Source organism: Hevea brasiliensis, chromosome 13 (genome assembly GCF_030052815.1).
Source record: "Hevea brasiliensis isolate MT/VB/25A 57/8 chromosome 13, ASM3005281v1, whole genome shotgun sequence".
In the NCBI taxonomy this organism is placed as follows: domain Eukaryota; kingdom Viridiplantae; phylum Streptophyta; class Magnoliopsida; order Malpighiales; family Euphorbiaceae; genus Hevea; species Hevea brasiliensis.
This window is the reverse complement of record NC_079505.1, coordinates 19,060,407-19,082,835: the sequence shown is the minus strand read 5'-3', so window position 1 is coordinate 19,082,835 and position 22,429 is coordinate 19,060,407. Positions and strand designations below refer to the sequence as shown.

Sequence of the window (22,429 nt, the reverse complement as noted above, 5' to 3'; positions counted from 1 at the left end):
AATTTGATTTAATTTAAAGAGATTTACATATACCATATTGTCTAAATGCTAAAAATGAAAAGGATTAATATAATTCATTCTATTTTCAAAAAAAAAAAATTTTGGGTACTCTCTGGCTTAGGATTTTGTGACATATCCACCGCTATTCACAACTTCTATATTGTAAGTTCATCAGCTTCCTTGGCAACCCAAATGTGCGTACTAATCTTTTTTCTCTATTTAATTTATCATGTAATTTCACTTTCTGTTTTAACAAGTTAGGTTCTTCCCGATATTTCACTTTCTATTTTATTTTTTTCCGTTTAATTTCTATTTTAAATTTTATCGATTATTATAACTAAAATAAAAAAAAATATATGCCAAAATTTTCATATTAATATTATAACACGTAAAAATTTTGATTTGGTATAATCCGTCTACATATAATAATTCATTTTAATTCATGTAAAATTTAAAAAGACTTATAAAATTAAGATTTCAATTGAGCATCTATTTTATAATTTATATAATCTTAATATGAATTTTAATAAATAAATAAATATGACTTATTTAAAAAAAATAATATTTTTAATCTAAATGACCCCTAAATTAATATTTATGGGGTTTAGTGGTTAAATGTTGTAGGCCACGTTTCTTCGAGTTGGATTCTCAAATTCAACATCATTTTTCTCCTTTTTATTAACTTAACTAATCCTAGCCGTCCCTTCCACTTCACTTCAGATAATCTCAGCCATTTAAGTCTTACTCTATATATATTTATTTAAGCCTAACCCTACCCTCATCGTGCTCATCTCCTCCTCCTTTCTGCCGATTGTAGAGGTCTTCTCTGCTTCCTCTTTTCCATTTTTTTTTTCCAGCAGGCCCTTGTTGTCCCTTTCAATTTCTTCCCCATTTCTAGTTTTCTTTGATTTAAAGCCTCTTTTTTTTGTGTTTATTTATGTAGCTTTCAATATCCTTTCCATCGACCACCACTCGCCTCTCATCTGCTTGTCCTTTCTGTCCTAATTGGCCAGCACTCTCCTCTGTGATTTTGGGAGTTCTTATGGTCTCAGTATCAGCAACAATTCTCCTTTCGCATAAGCAAGTCACAGGTAGCAGAGAGGTCAGCAATTCTCGTCTGTGATTTTTAGGAGTTATTTTCTCTTACTAGCCCAGCTGTAAGAATCTTTTCTTTTAAATCTATGCTACTTAATGGGTTTTATTAATTTCTTAGGTTTGTAATTGATGATATTGTATTTTGGCATTTAGCTAAGTACATTAGATTTGTTCTCTTTTATTTTTTTAAGGCCTTTTGCTGTAAATACATCGAATTTTGTTATTTTTTTTATGCGTTTGCTGTAAATCTATGCCTTGTGATGCTTGAACCTTTTGGATGTGGTAAATGTGCCGTGAGCCTTGCTGTTGCTTGCTTCTGCATTATTCCTTAGGAAGATGAGACTTTCTTTATCGTTTTTGTTTCATCCTACATATTTACTCTTTGAACTAACTATTTTTAAATAACCTCCTCCTCCCTTTTCATTTATATATATATATATATATATATATATATATATATATATATATATATATATATATATAACCATGTAGACCCATAAACTCAGATGAGAACATAAATCAAAACAAGTAGCACAATTGCCATATAACCCAATAGGAGACGAATATTTATAGCACATGTTTTGTAATTTGAGTTGGTATGGGTTTTGAGTTCATGTTTAATTGTCATTGCTATTGCATAGTTGATTAGAGCAACCACCAACATCTTCATTTCCCAGCTGTTTTCCGAGGGAAGCCAATATTTGAAAGGTAGATAATATTTCATCGCGGTCTTGTTATATATATATATATATATATATATATATATATATATATATAAAACCATGTAGACCCATAAACTCAGAAGTAACACACCATAGATGAGAACATGAATCAAAACAAGTAGCACAATTGCCATATAACCCAATAGGAGACGAATATTTCTAGCACATGTTTTGTAATTTGAGTTGGGATGGGTTTTGAGTTCATGTTCAATTGTCATTGCTATTGCATAGTTGATTAGAGCAACCACCAACATCTTCTGTTTTCCGAGGGAAGCCAATATTTGAGGGGTAGATAATATTTCATTGCGCGTCCTGTTATATATATATATATATATGGCACGATGAAATATTATCTACCCTTCAAATATTGGCTTCCCTCGGAAAACTGCTGGGAAATGAAGATGTTGGTGGTTGCTCTGATCAACTATGCAATCCATCCCAACTCAAATTACAAAACATGTGCTAGAAATATTCGTCTCCTATTGGGTTATATGGCAATTGTGCTACTTGTTTTGATTCATGTTCTCATCTATGGTGTGTTACTTCTGAGTTTATGGGTCTACATGGTTATACGAGTAGCAAGCAATCCATATCAAGACTTGTATCTATTAGTAGGTGAAGATTTGCAGCACTCAAAGGAGCTAGCTGAAGATGCAATCCAAAGGCTATTTGGCAGGCTGGAGTGAGCCACGGAATCAATCGTATAGTTAGGTATATCATTCTAGTAAATTTGAGTTGTCTTTACAATTTTTGATCTCTATATAAAATGTATGATTTTAGTAGTAATTTTAATGGTTTAATTGTGATTGTTTAGTCTATATTAATGTAACTGAGTTGTAGAAATAATACTTAGTTGTTGGATTTTGAAAGGGTTTTCATTGAAATTTTGAAATTTATTTATGTGTTTCATGATTGAAAATGTTAGAATATTTGTTTATTACATTGTTAAATCTCCTTCTCTCATTTGTAATTTTCGATGCAAAGAGAGATTTTGATTTATGTGTTGTTTGTAGAGGAAAAGATAGGGAGAGGGAGAGAATTTTTTTATTAATAATTTTTTTATCAGCATTAAGTCCAATTTTGAAATATTTTATTACAGTATCGAGTTGTAGAAATAATTTCGATGCTCATCTCCTTCAGCACAACAAAATACCCATCTCATTCCCAGTATATGTTTGAGAATAGCATTTGCTATTGAATCCATACTCAAAGCTTGTAAATCAAATTGTGTTGATCTTAGTCCCAAGCTTCAGATGGTTTCTTGACCTGCATATTTAAATGGGTAGCTTGGAACTCATATCAAGATCTTTACCATTTGCTACTCCAAGCATTTAATGAGTTGAAGAGGCTCTCAAGAAATGCATTTGAAGCATTGAGGAGGGAGGCCAATTTGAGGTGGGGAAACAGGAACTGAATCATCAATCTTCTTCATCTGTTAAATATTGTTTAGTCTTAATTATTGCTTATTCATTAATATTATGTAAATGACCTTGTTCATATTCCTTGCTGCTACTTTATTGCTTATTGCTACTCTGACCAAATTGGTGTTTAATTTCTTTGTATTTCTTGTCCAGCACTGTCCATGGATTCAACAAAGTTAAGCTTCTTGTTGTAACTTAAAGCTTGCTTGCTATCAGTTCAGATATCTTGGGTCTTCGATTGTACCAGGGTAATTAGCAAAGCTGCTGGTTCATAGTTATTTCCTCTTGAATCTTAGGTTTGGATCTATTCAGAATCATAGTGTTGTGTTGTGCAGTAGTTTTTTTGGGTCTTTGGTTATGCAGCTTGAGTGGGAGCTTCTGCTACTATTTATATTTTGGTTTGGTTTGGTTATTTTTTATTATTATTTTTTTTCAATTCAATGGAGTTGGCAGTAATTGATGGATTATATAACATGGGCAGCTTTCTCTTTTTAATAATTCTCAAATAGATTTTGTTTCAGTTTTGCATCAATAGAAAATTACAAAATACAAAACTGATATTGAACCTGCTGGCAGCAACAACTAGCGAGCAATGTGATTGTTAGAATAACCTCTTAAAATTTCATCATAGCTTTTTAGATTTTCTAATCTCAATAATTTGTGGTGTGAAAGAATTTACAAGTTTTAATTATTAGTGAAGATTTGATATTTAACAGAGTTGAATAATGAAAAACTGTTCAGATGATTAATTTAAAATTAAGACTTTAGTTATTATTTATTTATAATTATGGTTTGAGGTTGCTCTTGACTTCTCGTATGGTATTAGAGCCTAATCTTTTCAGCCTTAAAACTCTTTGTAGAGCTTGTATTTTCAAACGATGATTATTACTTGAGCTGCGGGCCATATACCGGGTCTAGCCTACAAAAAATAACTGGGAATTAGGGTTGCAATTATGGCCTTTATTGGTCTTTGACAAGTAAAAAATATTTAAAAAAATTATTATTTAATTTTTTTATTTTAATAAAATTATTTTTTTTACAAAAAATATATTAGTTAGTCATTATATTTATGTTATGTTTACTTTTTAATCTCATCGTTTAGTTTAAATTAAATTTTTTGTCAGTGAATGTATTCAAAATAAAGATAAACTATCATTACATGGATTAAATAGTTTAAGACTCGTAAGATAAATCAATTATGTAGTTATATTTTTCAAATTACAGTGGTGGTTGAATAAAATTCAAACTAATGGTTAAAATGATAAAAAGAACTAAAGAGTAAAAAAAATAAAAATATAAGAGCTAACCTTAAAAACTATCATATAAAATCTTTTTAATAGAAAGAAGTTCATTGAAAATTTTATTATCTATGTGCAATATGGGTTCTTTTACCAACCCTAAAGACTTTTTGAGATAAATTGTATCAATAATCTCTTAATTTAAATATTAGTTTTATTTCAGTTATTCAATTTTAATTAGTTAAAATATAATTACTCAACTTTAATTTCATTTAAAAAAAAATCTCCCTTGACTAATAGCCGGTTTTCAAGTTAAAAAAAAAATTAAATTACTATTTACCCTGTTTCTCTTCTCTCTCTCAATCTTATTTTCTTAATCAAATTAATTGAGATTTATTTATCAATGAAATTATTTTCTAAAACACTATTTTCTAAAAATTTATTTCAATTAAATAAGTTAATTCAAGTGTAAATTAGATTACTTGCCCTTTTTAATTTAAAAAATAATTTTTTAAAGTATAATTTGAATTAAATAATTAAATTCAAATCTCAATATAAATAAGATTATAATTGCAATTTTAATTGTTTTAAATAAAATAAATTAATTTTTAAATATCAATGACAGTTATGCTATTAAATCATAATAGAAAATCCATAAATAATATGAGTTAGGTTTAGGGTTTGCCATTATGGTTTAAAAATTAAATTATTTTATTTTAAATTAAATTAAAATTGTAGTTATAGTCCTAATTAAATTGAGATTTGAATTTAATTATTTAATTAAAATTATACTTCCAAAAATTATTTTTTTAAAATTAAAGAGAGTATGTAAATTAATTGGTACTTGAATTAAATTATTTGATTGAAATAAACTTTTAGAAAATAATATTCTAATGTTCTAAAAATAAAGGAGATATATTTATTGATGGTTTCTGTCACGACCCAACCTATGGGCCGGACCGGCACTAGGACCTGGGCCAGCCTAAAGCCCCCGAGGCCCGTAGTAAGCCTTAACTATTCATTAACCCAACTCTAAGGCCCATTTGGGCCCAATATCAAGAAAACAAACGGACAGAGTCCGGCCATAAAATGGACTTTCCAACGGGGAGTTTTCGACTCACCCGACCTGTAAACACAATAAACAATCCATTGGGAGCTCACCACCCTCCACATACTCATCAACATAATAATAAATGGGAGCTCACTCCTCATCCAATCCATCAAACAGACTTAAAATATTAAGTTTACAGTCCAACATGAATATAATATTACGGACCAATTTCAAATAATTATCGCTAACACATGCGGAAATTCTAGGAGTAATTAAAATTACACAATATTGATAAACAACTCGCGAGGTAAAAAGGCGTGTTAACCTGAACAAAATATCCTCCGTGGCTCAGTAAAAATTTTTGAACAGAGTGAGCGTTCGACTCAGAGTAAAATATCAATCTTAACTATAATCTCTATAACTATCTCAACTAATGCACCTGTAGAGTGAAATGCAACATCAACAACATTTTCATATCATAACATCAAAAGGTAATTTGGAGCACTCACACACTCGTAGTATCAATCATAACATATGGGAGCCGATCCCCATACACTCTCTTAAATCCAACCCGTGCCGAATTACTCAAGCTCGGACTTCCACTTAATAACCAAATCGAGGGTCCCAAATAATTACTCAAGCCGTGACTACCCTCAAGGATCGGTCCCAATTACTCAAGCCGTGATCGCCTGGCCCTATCCATAGTCCACACCACATCACACGCACGCAAACGCACGCACACTGCTCCAAATTACCACAACAACATTCATGGCACATTAACAGTTATGAATGCAACATAATTCGTGCCTAGAGTTTAACTACATAAATATATGCATATAAGTGATGCATGGGCATGCTGAACATATAATAATATCGAAATTATAATTAAAATTAATATTTTACTCACAGACTTGACGGCAATCACTGTGGCGGCTGGGCGGAGGAAGAAGGCTGTCCCGGCTCACCTGACAATTATATTACAATTATTTAATACAAATAACTCAATACAAATCAAGAAAAGACCCAATACGTCCTAAGTCGTGCCGAAAATCCGGCAGAGTCTCCCCTATACCTAGGACCTACCCAACCTGCAAAAGGGCTCAAAACACACTTCTATATCCACAATCCATATATCCACAACTCAATCACATCACACAGCCCCTCCTGGGCCCATCAAATCAATCATTCATCACAATATGTAAAATTTCAATTTAGTCCTTATAATTGATCATTTTTGCAAAAACTGCTCAAATAAGCTCTAAAAATTATAAAACTCTGCCCCGCGGTCCTTAGAAATATTACTAAGCTATTGCAAAAAGAATCGTAATTTTCTAAGCTACCACGAATATTTTATGGATTTTCAATCCTATTTAAGCACTAGAAAATTACGAAAAAGCAAGGTTTGGTTTTACCTTTGCCGATTCCGACTTCGAACGCTCGGGATGCCCGACAATGGTGGGGTAGCCAAAACCTCGATCCAATTGAGACTTTTCCGTAGCTGGTCTGTTCGCCGGAATTCACGCATCCATTAACCGCCGAATTTCCGCGAATTGAGGATACCTACACGAAGCCCAATAATAATATATAAAAATCGTGGGTGTTACATTCTTCCTCTTACAGAAAATTCGCCCTAATTTTACACAAGGCAGATTAAAGCACATGATTATACATTGAATGATAAGGGTACTTGCTACGCATGTCCCGCTCGACTCGTGTGCACTCTTCCACTGACTGACTCCTCCACAAAACCTTAACCATAGAGATCTGTTTGGATCTCAGCTGTCTCACTTGGTAGTCCACTATGGCTACAGGCTGCTCCTCAAATGTCAAGTTCTCTTTTAGCTCTATCACATCCGGCTGCAGTACATGAGAAGGATCGGGAATGTATTTCCTGAGCATGGAGATGTGAAACACGTGATGAACGTGAGAGAGGTTGGGTGGTAGCTCCAACCGGTAGGCAACTGCTCCAACTCTATCAGTAACCTCAAAAGGTCCGATATACCGAGGTGCCAACTTGCCCTTCTTTCCGAATCTCATGACTCCCTTCATTAGAGATACCTTCAGGAATACATAGTCGCCCACTGCAAACTCCACATCCTCCGTCCGTCTGGGTCTGCATAACTCTTTCTGCTTCATCGAAAGCCGTCCTCGCCGTTCCTCGATTAAAGGAACTATCTCTGAAGTGTACTGCTTTAGGTCTACATCATGCACTTTCGCTTCCCCCATTTCCGTCCAACACAGAGGAGACCTACACTTTCTTCCATATAATGCCTCATAGGGTGCCATCCCTATGCCGAGTGATAATCGTTGTTGTAGGCAAACTCACCAAAGCTAGCCGCTCATCCCATTGACCTCCAAAATCCAAGACACTCATGCGAGGCCTGTCTTCCGTTGTTTGGATTGTCCTTTCGGTCCGTCTGCATCGAGGGTGGAAAGCCGTCAAGTTCAATCAGTGTGCCAAGTGCCTCCTGCAACTTTCTCCAAAATCGAGAAGTGAACTGGGGCCCTCTGTCAGATATTATGGAAGCCGGAACTCCATGCAATCTGACTATTTCTCGAATGTAGAGCCGGGCATACTGTGCCACAGAATATGTAGTCTTCACAGGTAAGAAGTGAGCTGATTTGGTCAAGCGGTCTACAATTACCCATATCGAATCATATCCTCGCGTGGTACGAGGCAACCCAGTCACAAAATCCATAGTAATCATTTCCCACTTCCATTCTGGGATAGGGAGCTCTTGCAGCTTCCCTGACGGTCTCTGGTGTTCAAACTTCACCTTCTGACAAGTCAAGCACTTGGACACAAAGTCTGCTATGTCTCTCTTCATGCCATTCCACCAATAGCTATCTTTCACATCATGGTACATCTTGGTGGAACCTGGGTGGACACTGTACAGTGTATAGTGTGCCTCTTGCATGATTTCATTTCTGAGATTGTCCACATCGGGCACACATATCCTAGAACCTTGCACTAGGGTGCCATCATTGGCAAATCCAAACTCACCACCTTCACCTTGCTGTACTCTTTCTATGATCTTCATCAATTGTTGGTCTCTGTGCTGGGAAACTCTAACTCTGTCCCTCAAGTCTGGCCTCACCAAAAGTGAGCCAACAATACCCTCATCCGAAAGATCTAGGATTAGACCTTGATCCATCAACTCATGTACTTCCCGAATCAATGGTCTTTTCTCTGAAATGTGTGCCAAATCGCTGTAAGATTTTCTCTCAGAGCATCCGCCACAACATTGGCCTTCCTGTGGTACTTGGATGGTGCAATCATAGTCTTTCAGAAGCTCCATCCATCTCCTTTGTCTCAAGTTCAAATCCCTCTGTTGGAAGATGTATTTCAAACTCTTATGGTCGGTGTATATCTCGCACACTTCCCCATACAGGTAGTGTCTCCAGATTTTTAGTGCAAAGACTACAGCCGCCATTTCCAAATCATGGGTGGGGTAGTTCTGCTCATGCCTCTTCAGCTGCCTTGAAGCATAAGCCACTACCTTTCCATTCTGCATCAAAACACACCCTAGGCCAACTCTGGAGGCGTCACAGTACACGGTGTATCCTTCACCGCTCATAGGTAGTGTTAACACAGGGGCAGTGGTTAGACACTCCTTATCCTCATCATTATAACTGACTCTATCGAGCTCTCTTCCTGTCCTTTGCATCTTATCCACTTCCCTTTTCCTATTTTTGGTATTGTTGGTATCATTTCAACCTGCTGTACTTATTCCTTAATTTTAGTCCTATCTCATCCTTACACCTTTTCCTTCAAAGATGTCTATCCCATCATCAACTTTAACTTTCTTTTTATTTCTTAGTCTTATCTTGAATACTAGTTTCATTACTTCAAGAATTCTAAGCCTATGATTTACTCCTACCAGCACATTCTTCACCTTATGTAACACTTATAATTACCCATAGAAATTTTTTTTTTGTATCCCCTTTTTTTACAACTTAACTATCAGAACATTATCATTCCCTATCAGCCTTAGTAGGAAATTGCTTATCCTGGATGAATATGAGCCCCATAAACTATAAGTTCCATCCGAACTAACACTACTGTAGGAAATTTGTGTCATGACTTAATTCCAATCAAGATACTTCACGTGTTCATTCTCCTTAATATAATCATATATACCGCCCATAGCTTTCTAAACTTCAACCTCAAATTACCCATCAAAACAATTTCATCTATTGAATCTCAACCATAAATAGTACTTCCTCCACTCATAGTTTAAAACAGTTTGCAAGCCTTAGTAGCTAACTCAATTTAACTCCTGTCATTACTGCTCGTCCTTTCATACTTAATACTAGGTATGCACTTACTGTCATTCTCATATCAGAAATTATGTATGAATTTGTGCCTACTAAACTCTCAATAACTAGGTCTCCTTGACTCAGCTGTTCCTTATATAACCTTCTAGAACCAAAAGCACAAGCTAAACTTGAAAAGAAAGAAAATATCCTCTTATATTCAACTACACCCGATTGTCATATTATAACGTTTCACCTAAGTTTCTTGGTCTTTCTCTCCAAATTTCATCATCTCCTAGCACAATTATGCTCTACCTATAAGGTATCATTTGCATGAACCCTTTCTGTACCATTTTCCTTCTTGACATAATATTTTATAATTTATTAACTTTACTTATACTCGACCTATGATTCATATCTATCATCGTTTATATTGTGCCCTTAACTTTTGTTGATTCCTGAAAGATTTCTCTCACTAATAAATTCTTCCAACATTAATTCCACCCTTATCTATTGTCATTAATTTGATCCTTGAAATTTCTAGTGATTTATAACCATCCGGACTTGTCACTTTTCGCTCTACCCCTACTATTGTCCTCGTTATTGCTTCACTACAAAGTGATTCCGTTGATCACACTAAAAATGTTTGCCTGACATTCATAACGAACCTCTAACTACCTTCTCACTATCTCAAAAGTCTAACCTAAAACCTATGTGTCATTATCTATCATTCTTTTCCTCTCATCATACCTATTTGATCCCTTAGACTGACTTTTATTCAACTTATCGCTTACTAACTTCTCTTTCTCTACCTAATTAGGTAGTCCGCAATACCATCGCACACCTTCTAGCATTTACTCATTATTATTGTATTCCATACCTCCATCACTTTTCTCACTAATGTGGTCCCATTTTGGGTTTTCCCTCCTTGTCATTCTCCTTGCCAAGAATAACACTTAGCCTATCCTATATCTTAACTTTGTTCCTTTTATTATGCGCTCTTTAGGTTGTCCTTTCATTTATTTCCTTTGTCTTACCCAAAATAAAACTTGACTATTCTATCCCTGGTTCCATTCTTCTTCCTAACATGATAGCCAGATTTGCTAACTATATCTTCAGAGTCTCTATCGCGTTATCATATGTCTGTGCTACTCAGATTTGGTCCTTTGACCACTCTAGCTAGTACTTCCACTAGCATTTAGATTATATTGCATCTGCAATCAATTGCCCAAACTTTCATTCTGCACTTTCTTTATCCATTGGCCTTCTGTGATTTATCTTCGCTAATTTATTACTCTTAACACTATTATAATTAGATTATACTATTGTTTTGAATAATTTGAAATTAGAAAGGAACTCAGCAAATTACAGTCATACTTTTATTGTATGATCTCTATCCTTATCCTTTAGCTTACATAATACCCTTACTACCTCGAGAACTGATTCTGCAGTAATTTTATTTATTATTATTATTATTATTATTATTATTATTATTATTATTATTTTCCATGTTTACTCAATTCCAAAACTTAAGATTTCGGGCACTCAAACCCGTCATCCAATTCAAAGGATTTACATCCATCGTGATCTGATTATATATGATTCCTATAATGGAACTTGTATCCTCTCCAGGATACCCGAGCCAACTACTCTCTACCACACTTTACAGTCCCATCTGGGATACTATTCCATAAGTCATCATTATCAGTAATAACCTTCGATCCATTCTGAAAAGATAGGACTATATCCTAATTTGCTGCAACAAAGGTACTACATCTACCACCTTGCCAGAACCATGTCAAGTTAATGACTCTTTTATCATATCATAGCTCTATAAATCATCAATTCATAGTTTCGACCTTCTCTAGGTAGTAGAGTTGTACTTTATTCCATACTAATACACAAAACGTATACTATTCTCAATCTATAAGAGTCACCTTTAATTTGCAACTAATCCGAAACCTCTGGTCTGATGGCAACTCTTGATGTAACTCTAGCTCATGTCAGTAATCGAGTCACCGACTCTAGTTATCACCCAACCGTGACCTTTCAATATTCTAACTCTAGACTCTTAGCCGAGTTCCCAACTCCTCTCAAGAATATAGAACTCTGTTCTGGCATAACTGTACCAAAACAGAAGTCATCTCAAACACCCTCATTATGGAGCACCACGGGGATGCACGCAGCTCTACACAATAATCTCATGTTTGCATCAGAACTACAGAGCGGATACATCGAGAACATTGTATAGTTACTACGATACGTCCCCGATGCACTATGTCTCCTAATTTCTTATCTCTCTTGAATCTTCTATTATCACAAACTTATTCTGACTGGGTCATCTACTGATGACTGCCAGTAGTGGTATCCTCATCCTTATCTAGGGCAACTGTACTTTTAAGACTCACTTTTATGTACTCGTGTCTTACACGAAATGGGCACACCATTTAAACCCATACTGACAAAAATATAACATTTCTTGGAGTATGTATCCTCATGATAGATCTCACATGTCTACTAACTCTCTTTCACATTTCATGTACTCCACGAAAATCAAGACACAAACTGACGTAATATTATATTTCCGAGGTATAACGTAGAATCTAGAAACAAAGAATTACAGAAAAGACGAAAATGAATCCTATACTCCGCATGTGACTCCTAGTAGACTCTTCCCAACACTTAGATGATTTTTCCCTATGAATCTGGAGCCTAAGCTCTGATACCACATTTGTCACGACCCAACCTAATCGCCGGACAGGCACTAGGACTGGCCAAGCCTAAAGCCCCCAGGCCCGTAGTAAGCATTATCTATTCATTAACCCAACACTAAGTCCCATTTGGGCCCAATATCAAGAAAACAAACGGACAGAGTCGGCCATAAAATGGACTTTCCAACGGGGAGTTTTCGACTCACCCGACCTGTAAACACAATAAACAATCCATTGGGGAGCTCAGCTCACCCTCCACATACTCATCAACATAATAATAAATGGGAGCTCAGCTCCCTCATCCAATCCATCAAACAGACTTAAAATATTAAGTTTACAGGTCCAACATGAATATAATATTACAGACCAATTTCAAATAATTACTGCTAACACATGCGGAAATTCTAGGAGTAATTAAAATTACACAATATTGATAAACAACCTGCGAGGTAAAAAGGCAGGTTAACCCAGAACAAAATATCCTCCTGTGGCCTGTAAAAATTTTTGAACAGGAGTGAGCGTTCGACTCAGAGAGTAAAATATCAATCTTAACTATAATCTCTATAACTATCTGAACTAATGCACCCTGTAGAGTGAAATGCAACATCAACAACATTTTCATATCATAACATCAAAAAGGTAATTTGGAGCACTCACACACCCTGTAGTATCAATCATAACATATGGGAGCTGATCCCCTATACAGCTCTCTTAAATCCAACCCGTGCCGAATTACTCAAGCTCGGACTTCCACTTAATAACCAAATCGAGGGTCCCAAATGAATTACTCAAGCCGTGACTACCCCTCGAAGGATCGGGTCCCAATTACTCAAGCCGTGATCGCCTGGCCCTATCCATAGTCCACACCACATCACACGCACGCAAACGCACGCACACTGCTCCAAATTACCACAACAACATTCATGGCACATTAACAGTTATGAATGCAACATAATTCGTGCCTAGAGTTTAACTACATAAATATATGCATATAAGTGATGCATGCGCCAGCTGAACATATAAAAATAACGAAATAAAAATTAAAATTAATATTTTACTCACAGACTTGACGACAATCACTGTGGTGGCTGGGCGGAGGAAGAAGGCTGTCCCGGCTCACCTGACAATTATATTACAATTATTTAATACAAATGACTCAATACAAATCAAGAAAAGACCCAATACGTCCTAAGTCGTGCCGAAAATCCGGCAGAGTCTCCCCTATACCTAGGACCTACCCAACCTGCAAAAGGGCTCAAAACACACTTCTATATCCACAATCCATATATCCACAACTCAATCACATCACACAGCCCCTCCTGGGCCCATCAAATCAATCATTCATCACAATATGTAAAATTTCAATTTAGTCCTTATAATTGATCATTTTTGCAAAAACTGCTCAAATAAGCTCTAAAAATTATAAAACTCTGCCCCGCGGTCCTTAGAAATATTACTAAGCTATTGCAAAAAGAATCGTAATTTTCTAAGCTACCACGAATATTTTATGGATTTTCAATCCTATTTAAGCACTAGAAAATTACGAAAAAGCAAGGTTCGGGTTTACCTTTGCCGATTCCGACTTCGGGAACGCGCTCGGGATGCCTGACAATGGTGGGGTAGCCAAAACCTCGATCCAATTCGGAGACTTTTCCGGTAGCTGGTCTGTCTGGCCGGAAATTCACAGATCCGGACAACTGTCGAATTTCCGCGAATTGAGGATACCTACACGAAGCCCAATAATAATATATAAAAAATCAGGAGTGTTACAGTTTCAAATAAAGTTTAATAAAATTTAAATTAATTCCCATTGTGAGTTCTTAAGACTAAATTGTCAGTTGTCTATCCTATCACCACCCAACCCATGGGAAAAATAAAGTCAAAATAAATATTTTAATTAACGGAATAAGAATATGAATATATAGCTTTTTTTATATATTTATGCTTAATTTATTTAAAATATTTTAAGAATAGCTTGTAAAAAAATTTATGACAATATAAAGAAAATAAATGTGAAGAATAAATTTAAATAGAAAATTAATATAAATAATAAATAATAAAATACCAATATAAATAAATTCCTATAAGATAGAAATTCTTTTGTGATATTTGTATAAATTGTTTATCATCTTTTTCAAATTTGTTGATTACTAAAACATCATTTAGTAGGATTAAGAGAAGACTTTAATTAGACGTTATATCTTCTATTTCCCTTTGGAGGTGACTAATTTAATTTTTCATATATAGTATTGATTTATATAGTTTATAATTGTGACTTTTAATTTTTTTAATATTAATTAAATTGTAACTATTGTTATAATTTTCTTTTATTATAAAGAATTAAGTACATGATTTTTTAATTATAGTGGAAAATAAAAATATTGCTTTAGTTTATATAATTTATAACTACAACCTTTAGGTCTCCTAATATTAATTAAATTGCAACTATTTTTATTATTTTTTTATTAAATATCTTATAGATCTATTAGTATTTACATGTCACTACATATATCATTAATTGATGTTGTAAAATTATTAGAAAATAAACACAAACTGGACAAATGAAAAAAAAAAAAAGAAAAAGAGTGCTACTTATCTGATAAGTTCATTTTGAGATCAACTTTATTATATCAATTATAAAGATTATTAAATGGTGTGCTGTGGTATGATTAAATTAGAATTGGTGGTAGACAAAGTATAAACACTAGAGGTGAAAATCATTAGATATAGCTTCTCATAGAGATCTTCGCTTATATGTGAGTCAATCCATGTGATTATGAATTTTATCTACGGTATATATTTTATATATATATATATATATATATATTATAAAAATAAAAAAGAATTGCTTTTTCGTCTCTAGTATAAAACATAATTAATACTTTTGTTTCTTCATTTTAAAAAGTCAATAATTTTGTTATGTATTTTTAATTCATCAAAATAAAGGTCCTTAAGTCAAAATTGCCGTGCCGGCATGAAATAACCATAGTACACTTGATTAACTTGAAAAATTCATAATTAAACTGCCACTCTCTCAACCAACATAAGCATGCATCACACAATATTCTGTTAGACATATCATCAAACAAGAGACATACATTACACATAAATAAGTACGAAAAAGAATCCAATTAAAAATCTGAATACAACCCAAGGATCAACAACAGACAAATTGGTCCCCCTCCATCTACAGTTCCTCGCTACCTCCACATCCTCCTCCCGTCTCCAGCTTTTCCTTGTCTGCTCTTGTTTGCCTCCACCACTTGCTTTGTTTGCCAACCACCTTTAACCTGCAAGCTACTCCTTAAGATCTAGCCTCATCACTTGTATTTATGGAATTGATTTATTATCGTAGCTCTAGTGTCTGAAGCAGAGCACCTAAGGCGGTAGTTAATCATGGAGTGAAGGACAAGGAAGAAGTCTGGGCAGTGGGTGCATGCGATGGTTCTAATGCCACAGCCAGACCACCACTGGCTTCCAATGACTCCTTCGTTTCCCAAGTTGATTTGGCACTTTGGGATTTTTCTGCAGTGATAAATGGGGATTGGATCTATACCCTGTAATTAGGCAGGTTTTGGTTCGCATTGCTCAATGTGTAAATGCAGTTATTCTTGTTTGTTTGAAAGTTCAAATGGCTACCTTCTGTGCCCTTGGTGTCACTTATGCAGTTATGATTTCAGTGGTCTAGTTTAGTAGTACAGAAGCAAGAGAAACAAAGAAATGAAATGGAAAGAAGAAGCGTAAAAATTTATCAGGGGTTAAGAGAAGGATTGATTTTTGAATTCGGGTTGTGAACTATCGGGTTGTGCTTTTGGGATGCAATTGCTCTGATTATGCTATTGTTTTTGAGGTTTTACACGAAGGCACATTGAATTTAGGTGGTTTGAGTTTGGAGAAAGTAAAGGGAATAGGTCTGTGAGAGAGATGGGGGGATGGGTTTGTGATGGCATCCTAGTTTTGGGCAGAGTAGAGGACTGAAGAGAGAGATAGTTAGATAGAAGAGAAGGAAGAGAAAGTAAATGAGGGTATTTTGGGAACTAAAAATGTTTCTCTACCATCTGACCCCTGATATACATTTGACTTAATTGAAACGTGACTTAAATTTGGATAGAAGGACATAAATGTACAATGGAAACAAAATTCAAGGATATACCATTAGATTTTAAAAATAGGATAAAAGTGTTAATTATGTTATATCTCAGGGACAAAAAAATAATTTTTCCTAAAAATAAAATAAAAGATCACTTGCCACTTAAGACAAAAAAATTTTTTTATTTATCATTTGTATTTTAAATTAAAAAAAAAATTGAAAAATAAAGAAAAAATTTTACCGAGCATAATAAATTTAAATCTTATATAATAAACTTCAATGTAATATGAAACCTATATCTTTATTGATTGCAATAAAATCAATCCCACTAATATAGATATAACAAACATTAGCACTCCATAAAATAATTCTTCTGAAAGAATTCAATTCCATTCTATAAAAAGAATTTAATTCAAATGAATTTATAAGAAAATTTATGTATTTGGAATACATTTTAAAATGATAAAATTCACTTGAATTTTATTGTTTGAAATAATTGACAAATGAAATGAATGAGTTATTCAATCAACATGAATTTTAACAAATAAATAAATATGAGTTGTTTGAAAAAAAATTATTATTTTAATCCAAATGACCCGTAAATTGTATATTAATGTGAAAATTTTTTATAAATAATATAAATTTAATGAGCAATTTAAATCTATCTATGACTCAAAATGATTAATTTCATTCAAAAAATATGAGATAAAGTTAAAATAAACTCAACTAGTTTGAAAACTCTACATATTTTATTTAAAAATGCTTTTCATGTAACTACTCATACTAGACCTAGTAAATATGTATGGTCAGACTATTTTGAGTTACGAATCATTTTGATTCTACCTTAATCTAACCAGAAATCACACTTTGACAACTTAGCATACAACTTTTTTTCTCTCAGGGTTTGCAGAACAATCCTCAAATGCTCATCATGTTCTTCCCTGGTCTTGGAATACACCAAAATATCATCAATAAAGACCACTACGAACCGATCTAGGTATGGATGGAAGATACGGTTCATAAGGTCTATGAATGTTGCTGGTGCATTTGTTAGGCCAAAGGGCATCACCGGGAACTCATAATGCCCATACCAAGTCCTGAATGCAGTCTTTGGCACATCTGCATCCTTTACCCTCAGCTGATGATACCCTGACCTGAGATCAATTTTGAAAAATACTGCTGCTTCTTCCAACTGATCAAACAGATCATCAATTCTAGGCAACGGATACTTATTCTTCACAGTTACTTTATTCAACTGTCGGTAATCGATGCATAACCTCAAAGTCCCATCCTTCTTTTTCACAAACAACACTGGAGCTTCCCATGGTGACACACTGGGGTGTATGAACCCCTTATCCAATAACTCATGTAACTGGATTTTCAGTTCCTTCAATTCTGTAGGTGCCATCCTATAAGGAGCAATAGAGATTGGTGCTGTACTCGGAAGTATCTCAATAGCAAATTCGACTTTCCTTTCTAGTGGCAAGCCAGGCAATTCTTTAGGGAACACATCTGGGAAGTCTCTTACTATGGGTATGTCACACAGATCTGGCTTAGTCTGCCTAGTATCCACCACATGTGCTAGGTAAGCTTTGCAGCCTTTTCTCATCAGTTTTCTTACAACTGTGGCTGAGATGACATTGGACAAGAAATCTGTCCTTTCCCCCACAACTGTGATCTCATTACCCTCAAAAGTTTTTAAAGAAATCCTCTTCAGTTTACAATCAACCATTGCTTGATGACGTGACAACTAGTCCATTCCCAAAATCACGTCAAACTCATGGAAAGGCAACTCAATCAGGTCTGCCAAGAATTCATACCCCTGAATCCTTAACGGGCAACCCTTGTACACCTTGTTCACCGCTATACTATGGCCCAATGGATTAGTGACCAGGATGTCTTGGTCACTCTCCCCTACTAATATCCCCCTTTCTACGGGTAGGTTGATGTAGATGTATGAATGAGTGGATCCTGGATCCACCAATGCATGCACAGATGTATTGTAGAGGGAGAACGTACCCCTGATGACGTCCGGGGCATCTTGTTCCTCCTGAGCTCTTATGGCATAGGCTCTGGCAGGTGCTTTACCCTCAGGCCTCTCTGCTGGCTCAGATGCAGGTCTCTGTGATGGTCCCACTGCCTCAGATTTGCCAGATTTCCTACCCCTTTGTGGTGCAGGAGCAGTGCTGCTCGCTTGTGTTGGAGCAACAGAGCGGCTGCGTGGGATGTTCCTTAATCGATGCTCAGGATCCACACCTTAGCGAGCACTGTTACTCTCCAACACTCCCCCTTATGCCACTTCAGGCAATGTGGACATGCAGAAGATGCTGGGGCTGGTCCCCTGAACCCCGTCTCTGGAGAGCTGCCCACTGATGGTGTGGACTGACCTCTCCTAGGGGTGAACTGTGGCCTGGGCCCCTGAGACTGACCCTGATCTTGAGGTTGACCTGAACTCTGTGCAGGTGGACCTTTGAACTTCTTCCCAGGTGCAGGAGATGAGCTAGACTGACCCGGGCCCCTCTTCTGCTATCTCTCCCTTCTAGTCTGCTCACTTATTCTAACATTTTCAACTTTTATTGCAGCTTCCGCTAACTTGGTGAAGTCTGTGATTCCCAAGGCAGTAATCATGATCTTTATGTTGTCATTTAATCCCTCTTCAAATCTCTTACACCTCTCGGCTTCATTAGGGACTATCTCCCTTCCATAATGGCTCAGTCTGATAAATTCCTTTTCATACTCTGCCACTGTCAACTGTCTCTGCCTCAGGTTAATGAACTCTCTTCTTCTCTCTTCTAGGTATACACTACCCACATACTTCTTCTTGAATTCTGAGAGGAAGAAGTCCCAAGTTATTAGTTCTGGCTGCACTTCACTAGACACTGTATCCCATCATTGATAAGCATCATCTTGCAGCAGAGATATAGCAGCTTCTAGATTTTGCTCTAGAGTGCAGTGGAGTTGTTTTAAAACCCTTCTTGTTCTGTTCAGCCAGTTTTCGGCTGCAACAGAATTATCTTCTCTCTTGCCAAAGAAATCCACTGCTCCAATTTTCTTACTCTTTCCAGATGTGATTTCTGCTGTGGAGGTGGTGGTGGTGGTGGCATTACCCCAGCCATTTGTCTAAAAAACTCGGCCATTTGCTGGAACATGGCCTGTGGAGGCTGAGCAGGCTCTGCTGGAGCTGGCGGAGCAGGTTCTCCCCTACCCCTAGTCTCAGCTGCTGCAGGTGAAGCATGACTCTCCACTTCCTCCTCAACTGCCCTCTGAGATGTGGGGTTCATATCCTATTCAAAATAACAAAGACAAACAGATCTGCATTAGTGTCACCTCGACTCTTACAAATGCAATGCATGGTATGGACTCGATCTAGACCCAGAAACGCCTAAACCGTGCTTTGATACCACTAAATGTGACACCCCTTACCCGTATACAGTGCAGCCGAGTAAGATATACCACACAGTGTACCGGAACACCATATTTTATTTTATTCATTTTTATCCTTCCTTATTTATTTTTATCATAGTTATGAAGTACAATTGGTGAGGTATAATTTATTTAAGTCATTTATGGAAAACATTAATTTATTTGAGGTTCCGCAAATTTTATAAAAAATCCGGCAGAGTACTGGCTAAAAACAGAGAAAACAGTTCTTCGGAACCTGTGAAAAACACTTCCACTATGTTTTCTATCAATCCCAAATTCCATTTTATCAACAAAGTCTCAATCTTTTTCAACAATATTTTCATTTCTCATTCATTCATTTCACATGATATTCATATACAAGTCATCAATAAATACTGAATTTTTTACTCATAAACACAATTTCCACTATTTACATTAATACCAAAATACATTACATAAGTCTTAATTACACATGAGAAAATAAAAGTTAATTACAAAATACCAAAATGAAATCTAGTGTCCTACCAATGCACTAAAGAAGGTGAGGTGACACGGACACTATGCAAAGCTACTGATGGTCTCACCCAGTCTGTGGTCTACTGGGCTCTCTATCGGTCTCTCCAGAACCTACGCGTGGCAAAAAGCAACGCGCTAAGCAAAAATGCTTAGTGGGGCCAATAATAGAATAAAAAGAAATAACAGAAAATAAATATGCAGTGAATGTATTGATATCTTATGCAGACAAATTTTCAATAATTATTTATAGTCTTATTGATTTTGTACTTGTTATGTTTATTATTTCATTAAATTTATCCACTTTTATTTTTTTGGTTGCCCAAGTAACCTATACTAGATGACTGGATTGGATAAACGGGTAAACTGACACTGAGTATCAAGTACCTCGGGTCGTCACACTATCGGTCACATATGTATCTCCCGGTGTGCAACAGAACAGCTAATAAGCTATAATAAACATTAGGCATAAAGCCAAGTATCATCACAATGTCAGAATGGCTAAAAGCCATGAAATCACAGAATAGCATAATGCCATGTGCAGTACTGCTAACTGAACCCTATTGGCATGCCAACCTATCCAAACCAATCTTGCTAGGTGTACTAGGGCATATTACACTTTTAAAATTTTCAATTCTTGAAATTTAAGTTTAGGTATTACTATTCATTTCATTAGTCAACTAAAATGTTGACTTTTGCATAGACAATAGGTACATTGGTTGTAATACTCCCAACATACCACATTTTGCATTCCAATGTTGTTGGTATTGGTTGCCAATACCATTTCTAAGCTTAGTGTTAGTTATTCATAATTTTCAGATTTCAAGCATTATGTTTAATGTTCCATTTGTCATTTGTACAGTATGAATTTAATAAAGTTGTCTTCATGAAAGTTATTTTTTATTGTGTCTAGTTACATTTCTTTTTTCGAATCACTCCACTTGGAGTTTTGTAGCTCAAGTTATGGCCTAAAAACCATAACTAGCCAGATTGCAAACTTCCAGAATTTTCTGGACATAACCAAATCTACAGTATTTTGTGCATTGACTGTAGGTTAATTTTTGAACATGTTATGATCAAAATTTGGGTTTGGTTTCTTCATGAAAGTTGTAGATCTATATGTCAACTTTCTGCTGGTAAAATTTCAGGTCAATTGGACCTTTCTACACTGAGTTATGACCAAATGAATAAATACTGTTCATTTGGTCATTTTACCCAGGCAGAATGCAAGTCACTCGGATTAGGGCAATTTTTTTTCAACTTGGTTTGGTTTTCTGGGCAGGGTTTCTTCACCAAAGTTGTGCCATTATGTGTCTAGTTTCATGTCCAATTGGCCTTGTACTAATTAAACATCTACAACTCCATTTATAGCTGCCCAAACCTGCTGGACTCACACCCAGTCCTGCAAGTCACCAAGGGTAGCATACCAAATCTCAAATACCAAGCCACAACTCTCTTCATTTCCTCATCATACATAGCCAAATGGTCACTAATTGACCATTTAAACTTTCATTCACCAACACATGAACAAAATCCAAGTTTTGTGCCTTAAACCCTAACTCCAACAACTAAAATTTTCATACACATACAATCCATGGTTTACAACACCAACATCATGTTCAATGGCAGCCATACACAAAATTTTTAGAAGAAATTGGCACTAACCTTGACTTAGGCACTTTCCAAGGCTTCAAAACTTCACTTTTTTCCTTTCTTTTTACTGTCCAAAGCTTGCTTTAGGTGTGAGGATGAGTTTTTGTGAAGGGAGGCTAGGGTTTTGAGGTGGTTTGGAGGGTGAACCCAAAGCTTGGTGAAGCTTTAATGGTGGAAGAGGAAGAGAGGTGCTGGTTAGGCCAAAGGGAAGAGATAAAGAAATCTGATTGTTTTTCTTTAATTTCTACCCATTTACTCATTTTAAATGAGTTATTG

General features: G+C 35.5%; 2 long non-coding RNA genes across 4 annotated transcripts; one reads left to right on the top strand and one right to left on the bottom strand.

Moving 5' to 3' along the window:
- The first annotated feature begins 784 nt into the window (after positions 1-784).
- Positions 785-3,438, top strand: LOC131171860 (uncharacterized). Of its 3 annotated transcripts, XR_009142496.1 has the most exons (3): positions 785-819; positions 944-1,102; positions 2,917-3,438. It is a non-coding gene; the product is annotated as an uncharacterized LOC131171860 (long non-coding RNA). The 3 variants fall into 3 exon arrangements; XR_009142494.1 differs by lacking the exon at positions 785-819 and having other exon boundaries at positions 826-1,102; XR_009142495.1 differs by lacking the exons at positions 785-819; positions 944-1,102 and adding an exon at positions 1,831-2,528.
- Positions 3,439-12,796: 9,358 nt separating this feature from the next.
- On the bottom strand, positions 12,797-14,251 carry LOC131172063 (uncharacterized). Its single transcript, XR_009142708.1, has 3 exons — positions 14,063-14,251; positions 13,558-13,615; positions 12,797-12,987 (listed from the first exon to the last, which is right to left on the bottom strand). It is a non-coding gene; the product is annotated as an uncharacterized LOC131172063 (long non-coding RNA).
- Between the last annotated feature and the right edge of the window lie 8,178 nt (positions 14,252-22,429).